Source organism: Meles meles, chromosome 3 (assembly GCF_922984935.1).
Source record: "Meles meles chromosome 3, mMelMel3.1 paternal haplotype, whole genome shotgun sequence".
Taxonomy (NCBI): domain Eukaryota; kingdom Metazoa; phylum Chordata; class Mammalia; order Carnivora; family Mustelidae; genus Meles; species Meles meles.
Window position 1 is genome coordinate 81,395,839 of NC_060068.1, and position 16,159 is coordinate 81,411,997.

Consider the following 16,159-nt stretch of genomic DNA (forward strand, 5'->3'; position numbering starts at 1 on the left):
TTGAATATAATCAAGCCCTCTTGTGCACACACACCTGTATCCCACAAGGCTGGCATGATCATTACATATTCAGGTTCAGAGTAATGAATGTTTGGAGCTCTGCCCTAGTAACAGTGTCCTCTACACACCATAGAGAGAGTGTGACGCCCTTATCAGTACTCCAACTTTAGATTAAAAGGCACATTAACTGGATACATTTTCAATCCTAGGTCACTCCTTCAATGTTTCCCTTTTGAATTACCCTTACATCAATTTCTGTTGGTAAGAAAAATATTCTTATCCTTGAACTACAGACCAAGACAGGTCAACTACCTTTTATTCTCTGTTTTGTCAGTCTCTTGTGGAAGCAAGTGAGATGGCTCCCACCTCATACACGGAAGACAGGCAAGGGAATTCCCATAGGAAACATTGTCTAGCAGTAACCTCAGAGAATAACAAGAAATTGTTATTTGGAAAGCAGGGTTAGAAAGAAACCACCAGACTCCTACTGGGCATCTCTCCCAGTTGTTAGAGCAGCCATCTTTGAAAATGTCTGTTTCTTCACTCCTGTAAGCTTTCCCCATCCTTAACCATCACTAGTCAAGACTAGAGAAGACAGTAAAAATTCATGCCTTCACAGCTCAAATCTTCCCCCTGCTTGCATTTCGGATGAGGCTTGGAAGAAGAATTTTGATAAAGGCTTGTATATTTTCTACAGACATACCATTTCTATAAACAAGTCCAGCTCCTACATCACCCCATCCCTATACTACAGAGAGAGTAATGTAGCAGTCTTCACAGAAAGAGCATGCTCCCTTCAGAGAAGATGCCAAAATGGAAGAGTCCTCCCTGATTATGACTTGCCCCTTCTCATCCCCAAATATAAGTCGGCTTACTACACGTGGTACTAAAATGTACAGAATTTAGAGCAATCCAACAACATCTAGTAATAACATACATTTTGCAATGCCTTATTAAATAATTTTTATAAATAAAATAACCCACCTGCATACATAAAGTGTCAAGGAGAAATAGAAAAAAATAACAAAATATGTTTTTAAATATGTAAATGTTCTGGTGTAGCAAGTCTAAAATACAAAATGAAGACATGAAATGCTTGCTTCTAAGTGTATAATCACCATGAATATAACAAACACCCAGGGAGACAAACAGAGGTGTGCTTATTAGCAACTTAAATACCACAATTGGTGTGTGCTACTGCTGGTGACATGATTGTTGGAAATGATGAGCAACTCTTGGTAAGATTTTAAATAAAACAAAGTATAGTCTTCCCTTGATTGATGGATAATAGTTCGCCCCAAAGAAAAAATATATATTAAGAACTATGCAAAAAATACTTGTATTTTACAGAAATACAGAAAATACTGAAAAAGTTCTTGACTTGAATTATTAGAAATGAAATTTTTACTTAAATGGATGTCTGATGGGACACGGGAACATTGAACAGTGTGTGAGACAACACTTTGTTGTGTGGAACCGCCCTATGCATTATGTCTTTGGTCAGTGGAACATGGGCTGAAGTGACATGCATGGGCCCTGAGCCTAGGCTTAAGAGGCATCGCGTGTTTCTGCTCACCTTTCCTGTACTTCTGTCATCTCCAGGCAAAAAATATAAACTGGGTAGGCAATTATTCTAAGTAGAATTAAAGACATGACCCTACCCTGTAATTTGGAGAAAACCTAGCAAAGGTCAATATAAATTAGCCTGCCAGTCCAGAGATGTATGGGCAAAAAGAAATTGCTTTAGGTCACTAAATTTTAGAGCAGCCAGTTAGGCACCATGATGTAGCAGTAAATATCAGATGTATCAAATGAGATTTCCTCTCCCCTCTACCCCAGCATAAGCGAGGCAAGTACAGTTAAAGGAGGGATAGGAAAAGCAATAACAAATTCATTGAACATTATATCAAAAACTCATGATGTACTATACTTTGGCTAATTGAATTTAAATTTAAAAAAAAAAGAAATTCATGATGTTGGACAGGGAATGGATGATATTGGGAAAAAGAAGGAATGGCGGGATCCAAGGAAAAGGTAGAAGCTAAGCAGCACTATAAAAAACATGCAATGCTGAGTCACTAGCTATATGAGTTGCTGGGATATGGAAGAGTCCTCCAACAAACCATGCCAGAGTGAATTTCATGAGCTTGCTCCTCTACAATCACTAAGGAATGGAATCTGCAAAGTCTGCCACAGTCTGACAGACTGTAAAGGCAGGTAAAGAGTAGTAAGAATTGAATATGGTTCATGGTTTTCACCAAATAAAACCCTTGTCATAAAAATTCAAATCATGGTTCATTTGTCTGTTCAGATTATAAACACGTATACACTAAACAACCATTAGATCATAGCACGCCTGTGAGTACTTCATTTTTATTAACAACTTTGCTTTCAAAGAAATTGGAATCTTATGTAAACCTGGCTTCTATCATATAGATATTTGTAAAATTGATTAAATGTATCTGTCATTCTATCTAGTTACTAATGTTCTGATATTTTTAGAGCTGATTCGATGGTAAATAAAGGAAATACTGGGTTCAGATACTTGCAAATAACCACAGGTAATGATTCCATGTTCCAATGAGATAGGAATGCATTTTAAATAATTCATATACATTTTTAATGATCTACAGATAATGTCACGTGACTCTGAAGTTTCTAGAATCTATAAAATAAAGACTGACTGAACTAAGTATCCAAAGCAAAGAAGAAATGCAATTAGACATAAGAATCACGAGAGCTCATAAAATACAAACAAACCAGTGATCTTAAATAACTATGCAATAAACTTGATAATCTAAATAAAATTGACAAATTTCTTTCTTTCTTTTTTTTAACACTGCTTACCAAAATGGACATAAGAAGAAATAGAAACTCTGGAGCATTTATCTATAAAAAGAAATAATTTTGTAATGAATCTTACATTCATTACAATTTTGTATGAAATCTTATAATTTCATCCAGACTTAAAAGCACTGTATGAAATTCTGTACACATTCATAAGAAATTTTAGCAAATCAGAAACAGAAGTAAATGTATCCAACCTGAGAGAAGTGGCGGTCAAATGACAGAATTGCTCATGAGGGACTTAGACTCAGGTCACAGGTGGAACCCAGAAGAGTAGAGAACAAATTAGGACTGCTTTCTCTGCCTCTGGCATCTGGCGGACTAAGAGTTTGGCCATCCCGAGACAGCATCCTCTCTGGGCACAGTCATGACATTCTCAAGTCCATCAGCAGTGATAAGGCTCTGCCAAGCAGTTTCCCAGACAATGGGCATCTGAGCTGTTAGGCACCTCCAGAAGGAGGTTACGACCGGAAGAGACATGCAAGGTACTGCTAGAGTGCCGGGAATCATCCCTATCATGATCTGGGTGTTGGTGAAAGAGATGGGTTCAGTTTGTGAAAATCAATTTAGCTATACCCTTTTAATATGCACACTTTTGTCTCCGTATACTATACTTCACTTAAAAAGGCTTAATAAATATTTAAAATGTGTTTAGCCTTTATGTGTCAAGTACCTGGAGTTACAAAGATCTCAGTGACTTGGCCTCTTCCCTCAAGTTCAAGGGACTCAGAATTCAGTGGGAAAACATGCAGAGAGCCACAACGACAAAGTGTGAAAAGTACTACCATGGTGGTGGCTACAAGGGAACTGGGAGAAACAAAGAAAGGGGCCCAAATTACCAGGAAGGGGTGTGAAGTTATTTTAAGCTCAGGCTTGAGGCAAGTTGGAGTCTTTTCCATGAGTGGGTATATGTTGAGAGTCGGGGGAGACTAAGTGGTGGGAGGGCGAACATTCCAGACCCATAGAAGAGAAGATAAAAACTGTCCACCTCCCATCCCATCAAGTACCCAGCCATAGGATGAAAAATGTTCCTAAAAGCAAAAGATTCTGAGGAGCAATACAGGCTTTTGACAGCCACTGGACACATAAGATTTATTGAGAACACAGCGGGGAGATGGAGGAGAGGTCCTCGACTTTAATGACCTAAGTTAGCAATGCACAGCTCCTCGGAGGGTCCACTGTATTGGACGTTTATAGGTGAGTTCCCCTTTTTCATTCAAAATGAAAACAGCTTTATTGAGCACCAAAATAATTTATATTCTCATAACCTCAGTTACCTTCCTGTACTATGAACTAAAAAAATATCCATGGGAAAAACTGGCACTGAATTTTAGCCACTAAAACATTAATATCTGGACATATTTGAGAAACATCATTACAAGGGCAACTTGAAATGAATTTTTACCAACTCTACTAATGCCTTAATTATAAAAGTAGTATGTAATTATTGTTAAAAACTCAAATATTTCAGAAATATATAAGGTGAAAAGTATCAGGTCCTCTCCCTCTTATCCCCAAAAGATAATAGTTTGGTCTTTGTCTTTCTAGGCTTCCTAATGTACTTTAATTTTTAAATAGAGACATATGACATATTCTGGTCAATAAATTGCTGTATTTTTAATTCATAACTTATGTTCAAATATTTCCATGTTAGTACATGGGAATGGTTCTTTTCAATGGTTGTGCAGTATTTCATTATTTAGATAAACCATATTTGATCTGATCACCCTCTGAAGGACATTCAGATTGATTCCAATTTTTCACTACCACAAATAATATGCACAGAACATCCTGTGCAAAATTCTCCTGATTTGTCTTAATATTCTGGTACTTCTGAGAATGTCTGGAAGGAAGGGACTAAGAAATCTTCCAGTAAAGAGCTTAGTCCAAGCAGAAGACCATCTGAGACCCATAATTTATGGTCTTAGGACAATGGGCTGGAGTCAGAAGGGAAAATGGATTGTGAATACAGGACATGGTGTCACCTGCAATGTTTCTCATCAGCACAATACATTTGCACATCCTCTAAACTCTCCAGAGACATTAGGAGCACATGGTAGCATCAGGAGGTTTGATAATACTGGAGCTGGGCATTCTGGGCAAGGGGATGCTGCTGCAGGGAAGTAGAGGCAAGGACCACAGGCATTATCCCTGAGACCTCAAAGAAGTAGTGAAGACTCTTTGCAGCAGACCCGGGAATCCTCAGCTGTGGAAGGAACAGAACTAGGGGAATGACTGTGGATGCTAGTGTGGGCCTGTATGTCTACCTCCACACTGACGTGTCTAAAAGGAAACCCTGGCTGCAGATATAACGGGATACTCCAAAAAGTAATTACCTTTACACTTAAATTACTCTCATGTTGAATGCAGCTCATAATCTGTTTAATGTGCATTAACTGGAGCATGCTGTCACACGTTGAAAATAATACTAGTGTGAAGGCAAACATGAGAATGTCCCAATGGAAATACTAGAATGTCGCTTCTTCAATACAAACATACAGAAGCACAAAAATTAAAAAAAAAGAAAAAATGGTGTACTTAGCACTACCAGACAATGAGTATATTTTAAAACAAGCCAGCCAGAGCTTGAAATGACAAAGTGGGTCACCTTCTCTCCCCACTGCTAAAACGCTTGGTTGTTCCCGGTGCAGAGGCTCCTGAGCTGTGTGACTCAGCTGGGTAATTTAAAGCAAAGAACAAACATCTCAGATATGTCTCTTAGAACAATTTCAACACCCCAAGATGACTACTTATCTTGTGTGGATCCGCAGATTTAGAAACCTGAATACTGGAGGGGACAGAGTCTGAAATACATCGCCAGTGTTCCTGGTGTTCCTACAAAGGCAGACCTAGAAACTTAAGCTGCGGTTTCTCAGCAACTTGAATGGTGACAGGGAGGGAAGGTCCATGGAAATAACCCAAGGATGGGAGACCTAAAGCTAGTTCTTTTTTTTTTTTTTTTAAGATTTTTAAAATTTATTTTACAGACAGAGATCACAAGCAGAGAAGCAGGCGGGGGGGGGGGGGGGGGGGAGCAGGCTACCTGCTAAGCAGAGAGCCCGATGGGGGTCTCTATCCCAGGACCCTGGGATCATGACCGAAGCCAAAGGCAGAGGCTTTAAACCACTGAGCCACCCAGGCGCCCCCTAAAGCTAGTTCTTTAAAAGTTTTTAATGCTCACTCAAAGATTTGAACCACACTGGATGGTTGTAATCAGGTGAAGACTGTCGTGATATACCGGTAAAGACACTGATTTTGGTTCAGTCAATTACAAACCATATAACAAGGGGAAAAAAATCACAAGTTCTCTGAGTAATGAGAGGCCCGGGGTCATGATAAAGACTACATGATCCACATGCATGGGTATATACAAATACACATAGGTTCCCAGGATTAGCTACTAACTGACAAAAGGAAAGTGTGGGGCCCCTTGTTCAAAAAGTTTCAAGAGGTAATGGCAGAATATCAACCAAACACAGGGCTTTCTAACCATGAGGCCCCCATGGGGCCTGTGAAACAAGCCCTCAGTGTTACCATTCCACAGATGGTTGCTCATTGAGAACAGGACCTTAGGAATTGCACAGCTCAGTCTCCAGAGTACCTTGCATTAGGTAAATATTCAGGAAACATTTGACTACTTACAGGATTGCATTATAATAAAAAGGAAGCAGGGTTTCCCACATTAAGAAGGAATCCTGTCATGTTACAAAACAAATACTGATTGAAGAGAAAAGACATCTTTTACAGTACAATGCCTGCAAAGCAACACAATAGTAGCTTTATGTATGTTTTCTCCATTTACCCTTTACACACAATCCTAAAAAGTAGATATAAAAATCATCTTCTGACAGCTGAAGAAATTAAGTCTCTAAGAGACTAAGAAGCTTGGGGGCGCCTGGGTGGCTCAGTGGGTTAAGGCCTCTGTCTTCAGCTCAGGTCATGATCCCAGGGTCCTGGAATCGAGCCCAGAGCCCAGTATCGGGCTCTCTGCTCGGCAGGGAGCCTGCTTCCTCCTTTCTCTCTGCCTGCCTCTCTGCCTACTTGTGATCTCTCTCCGTCAAATAAATAAATAAAATCTTTTTTAAAAAAAGAAAGAAAGAAAGAAACTTGTCTATGGTTACATCATTTTTCTCAAGCGGCTCATTAATTCATCTGATAAAATTTACTGAGCTCTTACTATGGTTCAGATTCTGTTTTAGACACTAAAGATAAACAGCAAGACCAAACAACAACCTATCTCTAATTCTGTCCTTGGCCACGTGGAGTTTGTAGTTCAGCCATGAGAGACAGGCATTAATGAAACAATCGCACTTTTTCAAAAAAGGAAACGGTAAAATTAACAAGCTGTATAAACAGAGTTGCCAGATCAGCAAATAAGAACATAGGATGCCCAGATAAATTTAAATGTCATATAAACAACAAATAACATTTTACTGTAACTATGACCCATGCAATATTTGAGACACATTTAGATTAAGAGAAATTTTATTAATCTGCATTCCAAGTTACTGAGTATCCTGTTTTTCTCCAACTACCTTATTTATAAAGAAAAGAACACTGTAAGAGAATAAAGAATTTTCCTCTCCCAAGAGGGTTGGGAAGCTGTCCCTGAAAGGAAAGATGATGGAAGTCTAAAGAACATCAGGAGTTAATATGGTGAAGGTAGGGTGAAGCGCGTGATAAGGTTGCTGTAGCAGGACGGCGCTGATGTTTGAAGGTTGCTAGGACGGGAGAGATTTGGAGGTTAAGCAAAGTGAAGTTACAGAAGTGAGCAGGGGGCAAACCATCCAGGACCATGAAGGCATGCTAAGGTTTTCAGCCTTTCTGGCACCAGAGCGACCTGCCACAAATGTTGCTCCTTCTGCCTGGGCCCTCCCTTCTGTGATACCATCTACCTAACTGTCTACACAGGGTTCTTCCCAACCACTGCTCTCACTCACTCTGCCTCTGACTCCAACCACAGAACTTGGTCCTCTTGAAGTCTGTCTTGCCAGCTGGAAGGTGATTTCCCTGAGAGCTTCAAGTAGAGATTCAATAAATATTGAAGAAAACAACACAGCCTACAGAGCCCTGTCATGCTGCTACCTTGTCAAGTACTAGTTCAAGCACTCCTGCAAGGGTAGACCCCTATTGAAGACATATAACCCACGTGGCAGATCCTGGTAAACAGTATATTCTGGGCCCACTCATAGAATTACTTAGAATGTCTAGGATGAAGCTCAGACATCTTCATTTGAATGAGCTCTCCAGGAAAGTATGATACACAGGACTATTGAGAATCATAGGTCTGTTCAGCTATATACAGAGTCTAATCCACAGGATTTTCTTTCTTTCTTTTTTTTTTTTTTTTTAGATTTTATTTATTTATTTGACAGAGAGAGAGATCACAAGTAGGCAGAGAGGCAGGTAGAGAGACAGGAGGAAGTAGGCTCCCTGCCAAACAGAGAGCCCCATGCGGGGCTCCATCCCAGGACCCTGAGATCATGACCTGAGCTGAAGGCAGAAGCTTAACCCACTGAGCCACCCAGGCGCCCCTAATCCACAGGATTTTCAAAGAGTAGCAAATAATAAGAAAAAGCACTTGGCCTAATCAGTCATAAATCTCACTGTGCTCTTGAGTTGTAAGAAGGCCCAAGTGCTATAAGGAGACTAAAGCCCATTAATATAGTTCTTACTTTCCAGTATTAATCATCTGCAGGACATCCTGTCCACAGGAAATGATATAGCAGCCATGATATGCATTGGGGGCTCAACAGAAAGCATTTAAAATTTGTCATGTTAGGGGCACCTGTCTGGCTCAGTTGGTAGAGTGTACAACTGTTGATCTTGGGGTTGTAAATTCGAGCCTCACATTGGGTACAGAGATTATTTAAAAACAAAATCTTTAAATAAAATAAAATAAAACTTGTCATGTTAAATTCATTTGAGTGTCTGCTTGACTGAGATTAGTAAGCCTGAGATTATTTTTCAATTTGGTCTTTTAAAAATGTTTTAATCCATAATCATAATGGCATAATACAAAATCTAGCAGATCAATTATTCTACAAAAACAGAGCCCACAGCTCCATGTAAAATCACAATGTGAGTTAATAAAAACACTTCTTATATTCTACTTACAAGTAAAGTTCAAATTTAAAATATAATTCAACAGGGGATAAAGAAGGTGTGGTATACACACAATGGAATATTATTCAACCATAAAAAAGAATGAAATCTTGCCATTTGCAATGACATGGATGGAGCTAGAGGGTATTGTGCTAAGTGAAGTCAGTCAGAGAAAGACAAATGTTTTGTGATTTCACTTATATGTAGAATTTAAGAAACAAAACAAATGAACAAAGAAAAAAAGAAAGAGAAACAAAAAGCAGGCTCTTGAATTTGCAGAACAAATTGGTGGTTTCCAGAAGAGAGGTGGGCGGAGGGATGGGTGAAATAGCTGAAGGGGATTAAGAGTCCACTGATCATGATGAGCACTGAGTAACGTACAGAATTATTGAATCACTATATACTGCACTTGAAACTAACAAAACATGGTGTATTAATTATACTGGAATTAAAATTTTAAGAAATAAAATAAAATATAACTCATCGTATATTTCTGTATTTCACAGAGGGAAAGAATATCAGAACCAGAAAAGTACCAAACTATCCAATCCACAGCTCTTTCTCCATTTATTTCTTTCTGTTCAGTTCTTCCCAACAGGGGAAACTATGATAATATGCAACTAGTAGCAAGTGTCCCTAATTACAAGGGGTGTTTGTGATAAAAAAAAATAAAGTGTCTTTATACACCATTAAGACATATTTCCAGCAAGAATTAAAATAGTAATTTGACCCTCCCCCCCCATTGTTATTTCAGCTGTACCAAATAAAGAAAGCTCCAAATTCAATTCACTGCAACATTTTACACTGGCTGCTCAATAGGGCTGGAATGGTAAAATCAAAGTAAAAACAAAAACAATTTAGCAATGTTGTACGGAAACCACACAAAAACAGGGGGCTGCCTCTCAGACTTAACCTAAACGATGAGTTTGTGATAAATGGACAATGGTATACACATTGTAAACCATGGGACAGACAAAATCCAAAGCAACATGGAACCAAGAAGCACTGGTGAATTATAGTTTTTCCATCAGTACAGCCACACTGGCTAAATAGGGCATTTTAACTTTAACCATTCATAGATATGCCACATTATGTATGAATAACATGAATAACAAAACTGTGAGTGGTTAGGAAGGCATTTTGACAAATCAGATGTTTTTATTCATGAACTGTATCATCAACATTAGAGTAAGAGATAATATCCTTAATTAGAGGAAATGGATTTTCTGGGACTTGTGGTCACGTGATACATTGCACATTATGATACCCTTTGTGGTCTTCTCTTTAAGGGTGGAAACTGCATCCTGTTTTCTGAGGCACCTTCCACACTTAAGGAATATGACTGGGTTAATAATGAGTAGAATTTTTACTTAAAAGCTCTTAGGCTAGTCTGCCGCTCACACCAGAGAAGCTAGTCTGTCATCAGGTCATGAAAAATAAATCTGCCTTCTCTACTACATCACCCAAAACACTCAGATGTAATCCAGAGCTTTTTTCTTCCCCCCTTCTCCAGACAGCAGTTAATGGCATCTGATTTTATATAAGACTGTTAGGAAAGTCTATTGTCTGCACTTGCTGACATTGTAGGCTAAATTTCATTAAAGGAACAGCACTGGTGAATGTCTCCAGAATTTTCTAAAAGATAAAATTGTTTTCCTTTTCCCTTAAAGGGGCTGTGTTTCATAATATTTTCCATTCATAGAGAATTTGTAGGCACAAAGCTGAGACCATCATCTACTATCCTCAAAACAACTTTGTAGTAAGAGCTAGTCTGAGCTATTTTTCAGACTTCTCAAATGTGGAGGATGAACCCAAGAGGATAAGTCACTTGCCGGAGGTGATTATAACATAATGCTTGGGAAAGCCAGGACTAGGATCTTTGTCTCTGGGCTCTTTGATGACTGCATTCCTTTTTACCTTCCTTCCTCCCCTCCACCTCCCCCCTTTCAATCCTTTTGCCACACATCCTGCAAATCTGGAGTCATTCAGCAAAGCCAGTAGAAAAATCTTTGTCAGGAGGCTTCCAGAAGTGGAGTCTTTTTAAAAAATAATAATAAATAAAATGAAACATATTTTGGGCTTTTCATTTTCTCCCGGGGAATGCTTTCAACACACATTTTTCTGTCCTAAAGGAGGAGTGCTGCACACTGTTTTGAAAGCCATTCTCAAAGCCCCACTTAGAGGCCAGATGTCCTGACAAACCTGAAAAATGGTGAAGGGGTGGGTGAGTACTATGGCATCTCATGAACCTCAACGTCGATGCTCTCACATGAAAACCTGCCACGAGCACGAGGCCTTTCGGAACTTGCCCCAGAAAACGCGTGAACGCCAAAGTGATGAATGCCAAATGCTCTTCCAGGATTATGGCTAAGAATCAAACTGAAACAACTTTCTCCCGCTATCAAGCAACTAAATATTTAGGAAGGCAGTCTGCTGAGAGAGGAGGCCATCAGGGCATTCCCGCCGCGGCGCCTTAAAAGACGCCCCACCTTTCGATCCCGGGGGAGCGCCGGGTCGCTGCGGCGCCTTCCCGGCACTGTGGCGCAGTGCGGACCTGCGGGCCGGCCCGCAGACCCAGCCCTGCTGGGCTTTCCTCGCCGCCCCGGCCGCACCGCACCCCCCACCCCCAGCAGTCGCCCTGCAGCCCCGCCCGGTGCGCGCTGTCCGCGCCGGGTGCGCGGCCAGGCATCCATCACCCAAGAGACTGACGCACGCGCGCGCCCTTCCAGACCAAGACTCCGCCACCTCCCCTCCAACCCACACCCCCGCCTGCCCCTCCGGGTCTGCATTTGCATCACTAGCACACGCAGCGGGTGACGTGAGCGCCCCTCCCAACAACCGCCGGCTCTAGCCTTCCAGGCGGCCCCTTCTGCCACTGTGACTCAGCCCCACACCCTCCACCCCCGCGCGCCCGGCGCCTAAGGTCCCCGCACGCCCACAGAAAGGCCCTGGGTTTTGTGCATCTGCGGCGGGGTGCCCGCTGCCCCACAAGTTCATCTCCATATTCTGCAGTCTTTATGGGCCCAGCTCTGGGAGGTCCCCGCGACGAGCTGGAGAAAAGTGTTGCCAGTTCTAGAACCCAGGCAGAGGGGAAAGAGTATGATAATTGAAAGGATCAAGTGTATTGAGTGATCGCCGCCACAGCTCTCACCGCCATCTGAAATGACCCAGGTAGCTTGTTTATGGGTGATAGCCCCTCTCCCGCCCTGAGCCTCACGCCAGTCGGTCTGTTTCGCCGCACCTGGAGCACAGTGGGCGCTCAGTAGGTTTTGCTGAATGAAGGCGTAGTGTATGTAGTGAAGTGCGGCACTTACAAACAGCCACAGCCCCGCGGGATTCCCTGTTCTCCATCCTTCTCCGGTTCTCGCGCAGACACTAGATGGGGGCTTCGGGGACATCCGTGGAATAGTTTTTTAAACCCCGGGGTTTCTTTCAGGCTCGCACAGCGCCCAATGCGGCTGGCTGCCTCTGCTCTCCCGCCACCCGCACGTCTGCAGAGGGATCCCCGCCGGAAAGTTGAGCCCAAAGCTGGGGTCAGAGTACAGGTCGGAAGCCTGGCTGGGGCTCGGAGCTGCTTGTTTAGATTCAACCTCCCCCTCCCCGTCCATCCACGTAAGCAAAGTATTGTGGAGGTCCCCACGGAAGGCAGGCGCGGCTTTCGAATCCCGGCTGCCGCCCACCCGCTTCCCCCGGGAATCCGGGATAAAGTGCGCCCGGCTCCCCTGACCTACCCTGGGCATCCAAGAGTCACTCCATCTGCTTTACCCCGAATTCCCCGATCCTGCCCCAGCAAAAAGGCACCCGCCAGGGCAGCACCAGGCACCTGCAACCGCTTCCTCAGGGACACGCGGGGCAAAGTTGCGCTTTTACGAGGCTGCAAAAAGTTCCCCACGCTGCAGCGCCCGGCTCTCGGGTCCGGAAGAGAAATTAGGCGGCGGCTGGAAAACCCGCCACCGCTGCCGGGGTCCCTCACTCACCGCTCTGGCCGCCTGGGACCCCCTGCCCTAGGTGGTGTCAGCGCTGCAGCTGCTGCCTCGCGGGCGTCGCTCGGGCTCGCTCCCTGGGGCCGGCTCCGTCTGCCACTCTCGCCTGCAGCGCGCGGAGTGGTGACTCCTCCGAGCGTGTCAGCGACGAAAGGAGGGGCGGTAAAGTGGCTCCGGGCTTGCACGCTGCGGTCCTCCTCCCCCTCCTCCGCCTGCGCCTCCTCCCCGCGGTGCTGCAGTGCCGGGCGGCGGCGTGGCGAGAGTACAAGCGGTGCGCAGGGAGGGAGTCACCGCGCGCAGGGGAGGCGGGAGCGGCGCACGACTCGGTGCGGGGCGGGCTGACTGGCTCGGGGAAATCGGGGTGCTGAGGTCTTGCTGCAGCGTGGGGCCGGGGGCGTAGGGGAGGGGCGAGGCCACCCCCAAGTGGCAAGTACTTTCGGAGGAGTCAGAGTTCCGAGAGTTTGCAGCGAGGGGAAAGTGTGACTCTGAGTGGTGTACTGGGGGCGGCGCCCCTAGTCTGGTCCGAGAGTTTGCAGCGAGGGGAAAGTGTGACTCTGAGTGGTGTACTGGGGGCGGCGCCCCTAGTCTGGTCCCCTAAGACACCAAGGAATTCTGAGTGCGGGACCTAGCTACTGCCAGGAGAGGGAGGGTTTACCCCCTACTTCTGGACCTGGGACTGACTGTTAACGTTCTTCCAGAGAGCCATTTGGCAGGGCTAAGTTGACCAGTTCCTTCACCCTCCACCTCCGCACGGGCATACAAGTCGACTGAAAACTTGGGGCGCAGCAAGAGCAAACAGGAGGAAACTTTGCTGGGCGCCTGAGATCTCCCTAATGCCAGGTGGGGCCAGACAGCCGATCCACAGGCAGACATTGGAAGGGGCTCTTTTAGGGGAACTACTGAATATTTAAAAAGGAGAGGGAGGCACGGGAATTTTACTTGTATACTCAGTACCACTGGCGTGCTGGAGACCCCCAAATCGGGCTTCCCCATTGCAAAGCAGCAGGGTTTGGCGGCTCCGGGAAGCCGGCCGGGGTGACGCCTTACCCAAGGCTGGCGCGGCCACTCCTCCGCTGTAGAGCAGGGCGTAGTCGTCCGCTAGCCTCTGACGGCCGCCCCCGCCCCAGCTCTCCACCCGTCACCCCCATCTCGCGCAGTGCCATCCAGATGCTGTGAGAAGCCGGGCTTCCCCAAATCCCTGACCCTGCCGGCTCCGGCTCCGCGCTCACATGGAACGAATGCAGTGTAGGAAGCGGCCACACCAGCAGGTGTCTTTCCTAAGATCACTGCTCTAGGGGTGGGTGGCCCAAGGCAAGACAAAGCGCAACGCCTGAGCGGGATGCAGTGGGTGGTACACGTACACACACACACACACACACACACACACTCTCTCACACACACACTCTCTCACACACACACGCGCGCGCGCGCGCGCACCCGCGCGCGGCTTATCTGCCCAATGTGTACTATTCGTGTAAGTATGCCTGGATGATTGAATGGATCCGTGTATAGATACAAATATAAATATAAATATTACATGTACTCGTGCTGGAAAGAAAAGATAGCAGGCACCTTAGGCAGCCTCCTGCCCAGAGATGAGGCGGATGGAGGGGATGAGGCGGCTGGATTCTGAGCAGTGTTGCTCGATGAGCTTTCTGGCTTGGTTTGTGTCACTATGCATGATGCTGTGGAAAGAGGAAGACATAGATGCAGTCCTTGGCCTGTAATTTTCCCTTCTCTCCATTTCAGGCACTCAAGAACTCTTAAGTTATGATTTCCCTGTCCTGTTGAACCTACACTTGCTTTGGTACACTGGTCTTTGAAGACCTGCCTGGGTTTTTTGGGGTTAAAGGCTTTGCAGTTTGCAACCATATGTGGCACTGTTAGGTGATCAGGAAACAAGAAAATTAGGAACATGCTTATTTGCATTTCACGGATCCCTCTACATAAGCAAATTATTTAAGTTAAATAATTATTTAGGCTAAAATCATTGTGTTGTTACCATAAGAAGGAAAATATATCTCATGGGAATGCCAAATAAATCCAGCATTGGAAATGAAATTGTGAAATTTTAAAAAATCATAAATCTTATCCAGATCACCTGCATATTACACATAAAACTTTTGATCTCTCAACTGCAAAACATATTGGTGATTCACTGCGTTTCTAAATAGACAGATCCCCTCTTGAGAACCTTCCCCCAAATGTCACATGATAACGGATTATTTCTCCAATGAGAGATGTTCAGAAAACCATGAATGATCAATGTGCCCTGTGCCATGCTATCTCTTCCTTCAGTCATTTCCCTGTGCTGTCCATGGAAGATATTTATTTATTTATTTATTTATTTATTTATTTATTTATTTTAAGATTTATTTATTTGACAGATAGAGATCACAAGTAGCAGAGAGGCAGGCAGAGAGAAAGAGAGGAGGAAGCAGGCTCCCAGCTAAGCAGAGAGCCCGATGCGGGGCTCGATCCCAGGACCCCAGGACCATGACCTGAGCCGAAGGCAGAGGCTTTAACCCGCTGAGCCACCCAGGCGCCCCCATGGAAGATATTTAAAGGAGTGTAAAAATTTTTCAAGCTGCCAAGTTTTCATGTCTTGATGCAGTTGAAGATAACAGTCCCAACAGGAAAATTCCCAATCGTGTATTTTTGAGAAATGTTCAGTTTAAGACTGGCTTGTGTTAGAGAAGGGCATTTTAATGCTGTGTCTTTGGAGGACAACAAACATTCTCTCATGATGATGGGATGCAAAGGTTCTTCAACTTGCCCTTTTAGGGTCCCACTTGGTGCAACCCAGGCCTATTGGATGCAGCACTCAGAAGAGTCTTCACACCTTCATCGTAAGGATGTGTTTTCTCTCCTAAAAACATTTGTCTTGTAGGAGCGGATGGGGGGGGGGGGTAGAAAGGGGACACCTGCACTGTCTCCACAAACCCAGTGTTCTGATGTCACTACCCTCCTACCAATCTGGAATTTTATTCCTCAGTGCAGTATCTGCTGAGCATGCTAGAAGGTAAGCCATTAAACACAGCTAAAGAGCATCAGAGATCTATCTTTGCATCTGCACTATGGATTCAATAAAAATAATTCATACTAAGTACAGATGCTGTGGTGATTAAACTTGATCACACAACGTAAGAAGCACAGTGCCTAGCACACAGTGGACAGATTAAATAATACCCTTCCCCTTTTAGTAGCCAGAGTGAGGTTTTCCC

General features: G+C 44.1%; 1 protein-coding gene across 1 annotated transcript in view; it reads right to left on the reverse strand.

Annotated features, from left to right (window-relative positions):
* Window positions 1-13,173, reverse strand: part of SV2C (synaptic vesicle glycoprotein 2C) — a 211,091-nt gene extending 197,918 nt beyond the window's left edge. The window contains exon 1 of the mRNA XM_046001090.1: window positions 12,930-13,173. The gene's annotated coding sequence lies outside the window, so the exon portion shown is untranslated. The remainder of the gene's footprint in view (window positions 1-12,929) is intronic.
* Between the last annotated feature and the right edge of the window lie 2,986 nt (window positions 13,174-16,159).